Raw genomic sequence first — 5,809 nt, 5'->3', positions numbered from 1 at the left:
TTGCCTTGTGTTTCCGAAGAAGTAATTTTTTCCCTGACCAGGAGTCAAAGCCGGGACGCTGCAGTGAACGCGCCAAATCCATACCACTAGACCACCAGGGAAAGGGAAAAATCTTCAGCATTGATGGGGCTAAACAGCATTCTTTACCCTCGGCTCACTTCTCTCTATCCCCAAATGACTCTACATACACCTAAGGGGATGTAGCTCAGCGGAAGAGCGCATGCTTTGCATGTATGAGGACCCGGGTTCTACATGAAACCACTAAATTTAGCAGATTATATTTTAACTTCTTATGGCTTCAGGAGCAGTATTGAGTAGCTTTGATGAAAAGGTGCCCAGAGATTCCCAGAGAAACTGCCTGCTCCTCAGTCCCAGTTGCTAATATATGCATATTATTAGCATTGGATAGAAAACACTCTGAAGTTTCTAAAACTGTTTGAATGATGTCTGTGAGTATAACAAACTCATATGGCAGGCAAAACCTGAGGAAAAATTCCAATCAGGAAGTGGGAAATCTGAGGTTTGTAGGTTTCAATCATCGCCTATCGAATACACAGTGGGATATGGGTCAGTTTGCACATCCTACGGCTTCCACTAGATGTCAACAGTCCTGTAGAACCTTTTCTGATGCTCTACTGTGAAGTGGGGCCGAAGGAGACGGGAATGAGTAAGGTCTACCATGACCTGACCATGCTCTGACCATGCGCGTTCACATGAGAGTGAGCTCTGTTCCATCGCACTTCTGAAGACAATGGATTTCTCCGGTTGGAACTTTATTGAAGATTTATGTTAAAAAACATCCTAAAGATTGACTCAATACATCGTTTGACATGTTTCTACTGACTGTTACGGAACTTTTTTACATTTCGTCTGCTTTTAGTGAACGCGCTTCCTGACTTTGGATTTGTTTACCAAACACGCTAACAAAAATAGCTATTTGGACATAAATGATGGACATTACCGAAAATAACAAACWTTTCTTGTGGAAGTGGGAGTCCTGGGAGTGCATTCCGACGAAGATCAGCAAAGGTAKGTGAAGATTTATAATGCTATTTTTAACTTTTCTTGACTCCACAATTTGGCGGTTAAAGTGATTCATTTTATCTCTATTTCTGTTTTTTGTGACTCCTGTCTTTGGCTGGAAAAAATGGCTGTGTTTTTCWGAGATTTTGCGGTGACCTAACATAATCGTTTGTGGTGCTTTCGCTGTAAATCCTTTTTGAAATCGGACACTGTGGTGGGATTAACAAGAAGTGTATCTTTAAAATGGTGTGAAATACTTGCATGCTTGAGTCATTTTAATTATGAGATTTCTGTTGTTTCCTCAGAGGGGATGTAGCTCAGTGGAAGAGCGCATGCTTTGCATGTATGAGGACCCGGGTTCAATCCCCGGCATCTCCATGAAACCATAACATTTTTACGGATTATATTTTAAGAGGCAACATATGCCTCAGCTGAACTTCTGACCATCTAGGCCATGGCTTTTGGATATACTCATCCACCTTCGATTGCTCAGTTGGTAGAGCGGAGGACTGTAGGTCATAATTGCAGCAAACCTTAGGTCGTTGGTTCAAATCCGGCTCGAAGGAGTGGACATTTTCTCGTCGCTTGCGCCACCTTTTTGACAGAGGTGCACTTTGACTTTTTTGACTAACATATATTATCTTTCCCTGAGAGCGCCGAATTCATATCTTGTTGACCTTCACTGGCTCACACTGGCTCAAAGGAGGATAACTTTTTCTGCGGTTGTGCCGACTTTTTGACGTTTGCCTTGTGTTTCCACAAAAGTAAGTATTTACCTGAACGGGAATCAAACCCGGGACGCTGCAGTGAACGTGCCAAATCCTTACCACTAGACCCCCAGTGAGAGAGAAACAATCTTCAGCAGTGACGGGGTTAAACAGAATTCTTTACACTCGGCTCACTTTTTCTCTATCCCCAAATGCAACTACTGGCATTCTAAGGGGATGTAGGTCAGCAGAAGAGCGCATGCTTTGCATGTATGAGGACCTGGGCTCAATCCCCTGCATTTATCATTGTTTAACTTTACTGTGGAGCACATAGTCCCACTCAACATGCCTCAGATACCTCCTTTGTCCCACCTCCCACACAAGCAGTGACCTCATCCAGCATAACTAGCGCCAGAGATGCAACCTCTCTTACCATCACTTCGTGCCTGTGTTTACCTCCACTGTTCCTGCACCCCACCATACCCCTGTCTGTACATTATGCCCTGAATTTTTTCTTACACGCCCATGAATCTGCTCCTTTTTTTCTCTGTCCACAACGCACTAGATGACCAGTTTTGATAGCCTTTAGCCGTACCCTCGTCCTTCTCCTCCTCTGTTCCTCGGGTGATGTGGAGTACCTAGCCAGTATCTACAGTATCTACGGTACCTTCAGTACCTACAATACCTACAGTATCTACAGAACCTACAGTAGCTAGCCAGTATCTACAGAATCTACAGTACCTACAATATCTACAGTACCTAGCCAGTATCTACAGTATCTACAGTACCTACAGTATCTACAGAACCTACAGTACCTAGCCAGTATCTACAGCATCTCCATTACCTACAGTACCTGCAATACCTACTGTTAGAGCCGATTTGGACATATTTGTATAAAAGACAGAACATACAGAGCTCCATGTACATTTGTGTAAATATATTAAATATTAATGTATATGATGAAATATTACGTACGTACCTTTATGATTTATATTTACCTGGTTGAGATATATTAATTTGTTGTTACTGTAAATCGTTTTTGCCCCCCCCTTGCCCATTCATTGTACTGTGTAAGTGTGTTAGGATAACTCTCTTCGGCACGTGAGACGGTAGCGTTCCCACTCATTCACAGCCAATTGAACTACTGGCGCCAAATTTCAAAATTACACGGAAAATACTCATTAATAAAAATTCAGAAACAAAACATATTTTACATAGGTTTAAAGATGAACTGCTTTCGTGGAATCACGTCTTTGGTGAATCCAACATGGTGTCGCCAGAAACAGAAATTTTTAATAATGCTTTATGGCGAACGCATACCTTACACCGATTATTTGAGAATATAGCCCAGCAGACAAATCATTACAAAGCAGTAAACCAGCCAAGTCCGAACAGTTACCACATATTTAGAAATAGAGATAAAATTAATCCCTTACTTTGATGAATGTTCCATATTTGCACTCAGCAGACTTTCGATTCTACTCAATAGAATTTTTATTTTTGTATCAAATAAGTCTCTTTATACCCAAAAAACACCTTTGTTCGCGCGTTTTCTTCAGTAATCCACAGGCTCAAACGCAATCAAAACAGGAAGACAAAAAATCCAAATTGTATCCGTAAAGTTTCATAGAAACATGTCAAACGATGTTATATTCAACCTCAGGTTGTTTTAGCCTACATTTACATTTAAGTCATTTAGCAGACGCTCTTATCCAGAGGGAACTTAACAAGTAATACATTCATACTTTTTTTTTTTGTACTGGCCCCCGTGGGATCGAACCACAACCCTGCGTTGCAAGCGCCATGCTCTACCAACTAGCCACACGGGGCTAAATAATCGGATAATATTTCAACTGACAATAACGTCATCAATTTAAAAGGTAACAAGAAAACGCACTCTCTCCTCGGTCTTGCGGCGCAGGAAAAAGCTATGTGACACGGCAGGGTTCCCATCTCTTCAAGATTGCTCTTACGTCTTCATTTTTCAGAATACAAGCCTGAAACAATTTCTGAAGACTGTTGACATCTAGTGGAAGGCATAGAAACTGCATTTTGAGTCCTAAGTCAATGGATACTGTATTGGCATTGAATAGAAAACTACAAAACCAACAAAAAAACGACTTCCTGAATGGATTTTTCTCAGGTTTTCGCCTGCCAAATCAGTTCTGTTATACTCACAGACACTATTTTAACAGTTTTGGAAACTTTAGAGTGTTTTCTATCCAAATCTACCAGTTATATGCATATAATATATTCTGGGCCCGAGATGCAAGCAGTTTAATTTGGGCATGCATTTCATCCAAAATTCCGAATGCTGCCCCCTACCCTAGAGAAGATAAAGGCAGGAAGTTGGGCCTTCGGGGGGAGGAGTCCTAGCTAGTTATAGTTTTTTGACCATACAGACATACAAACAGGTCATATTATGTATTTTCCATATCAAGTAATCTATGCTTTAAGTTGATTGGAGAATCATTTTTTTGTTAGATATAAGAAGAATAAACCTTTTTGTTGCACCATATCCCTGGATCTCATTGAATGTTTTGGCCGTTTGGAAACCTTGAGTGTGGACTGTATGCGTACGAAACAACCCCGCTTCAGGCTAGGGCAGTGGCTATGGTAAAAAGGAAGCCACTACACCTACAGTAGCTACAGTACCTACTACGTTGCTAGTATCTACAATACCTACAGTACCTAGCCAGTACCTACAGTATCTACAGTACCTACAGTACCTAGCCAGTACCTACAGTACCTACAGTATCTACAATACCTACAATATCTACAGTACCTACAGTACCTAGCCAGTTCCAGACTAAATTAGTTACTCTCCCTGTGCTGGCCATCCACACACACACACACACACACACACACACATCTTCACACACACATCGTCACACAGAGACAGACATACAGACAAAAACACACATTCTCCTCTGTATCCATCCACAGTCCCATTCTCTCGGTTAACATAACACTGTCAGACAGTCGATTGTTGGCCTGGAGAGACCAGGGGCCAGAGAGGCCTGCCCCAGAATCAGACCCCCCAGGGGGGTTGAGACATCACCCTTCCCTCCCCTCCTGCCCTGGCTGCCCTGGAGCCGTCACCAGAGGAAACAGAATTTCGAGGCAGAGAAGGAGGGTAGGGAGAAGATAGACGGGGAGACAGAGGAGAGGGAGACAGAGGAGAGGGAGACAGAGGAGAAGGAGACAGGAGAGAGAGAAGATAGAGGGGGAGAAAGCAGGGAGAGGGGGAAGGGAAATAGAGAGAAGAAGATCGAGGGGAGAAGGACAGAGAGCAAGAGGAGAGGATATAGAGGGAGGGGAATAAAAGGAGGAGGAGAATGGAAGGAGGAGAAGAGAGAAAGAGAGGGGAGAGGAGGAAGAAGAGAGAAGAGAGGGGGAGTGAGAGAAGAGAAGGGGAGAAGGAGGAAAAGAGAGAAGAGAGGGGGAGTGAGAGAAGAGAGGGGGAGGGGAGGAAGAGAGAAGAGAGGGGGAGAGAGAGAGAGAGAAGAGGGGGAGAAGGAGGAAGGGGGAATAGAAGGAGGGAAGAGAGAAAGAGAGAGAAGAGAGGGGGAGAAGGAGGAAGAGGGGAATAGAAGGAGGGGATAGAGAAAAGAGAGGGGGAGAAGAGAGGGGAGGAAGATAGGAATAGAAGGGGGTTGTTAAAAGGTTACATTGTAAGGGAGACCTTTTTCAATAAAAAGGATCTCGACATTAAGTCTGTTGTGTAACTCGATTTGTTTCACACACACACACCCTCTTCGCATTGATGTGGAGTAGAGTTATTCTCGGTGAAGTGTTGTGCATTAATGTAATCTAAACATGCACACACACCCTCTTGGCATCGATGTGGAGTAGAGTTCTTCTCTGTGAAGGGTTGTGCATTAATGTGATCTGAACATGCACACACACACACTCTCGCTCTTTGACACACACACACACACACACACACACACACACACACACACACACACACACACTAATGAGACCCCTGCCCCTGGAGTATGCCGCTACCCTCTGTGTAGCGTGACTGAGGAAATGTCACCCAGATCACAGCAGTGATGGAGAGAGAGAGAGAGGGA

The 5,809-nt window shown here is 43.4% G+C and overlaps 2 non-coding genes across 2 annotated transcripts; both read left to right on the top strand.

Annotated features, from left to right (window-relative positions):
• The first annotated feature begins 1,329 nt into the window (after nucleotides 1-1,329).
• Nucleotides 1,330-1,401, top strand: trnaa-ugc (transfer RNA alanine (anticodon UGC)). The gene has a single exon. It is a non-coding gene; the product is annotated as a tRNA-Ala (tRNA).
• A 100-nt stretch (nucleotides 1,402-1,501) lies between these two features.
• On the top strand, nucleotides 1,502-1,589 carry trnay-gua (transfer RNA tyrosine (anticodon GUA)). Its single transcript is given in 2 exon segments — nucleotides 1,502-1,538; nucleotides 1,554-1,589. It is a non-coding gene; the product is annotated as a tRNA-Tyr (tRNA).
• The last annotated feature ends 4,220 nt before the right edge of the window (nucleotides 1,590-5,809 follow it).

The sequence above is a fragment of the Salvelinus sp. IW2-2015 genome, unplaced genomic scaffold (assembly GCF_002910315.2).
Source record: "Salvelinus sp. IW2-2015 unplaced genomic scaffold, ASM291031v2 Un_scaffold1214, whole genome shotgun sequence".
Classification (NCBI taxonomy): Eukaryota; Metazoa; Chordata; class Actinopteri; order Salmoniformes; family Salmonidae; genus Salvelinus; species Salvelinus sp. IW2-2015.
The sequence above is the reverse complement of the archived record's forward strand: the minus strand, read 5'-3'. Positions and strand labels throughout refer to the sequence as shown.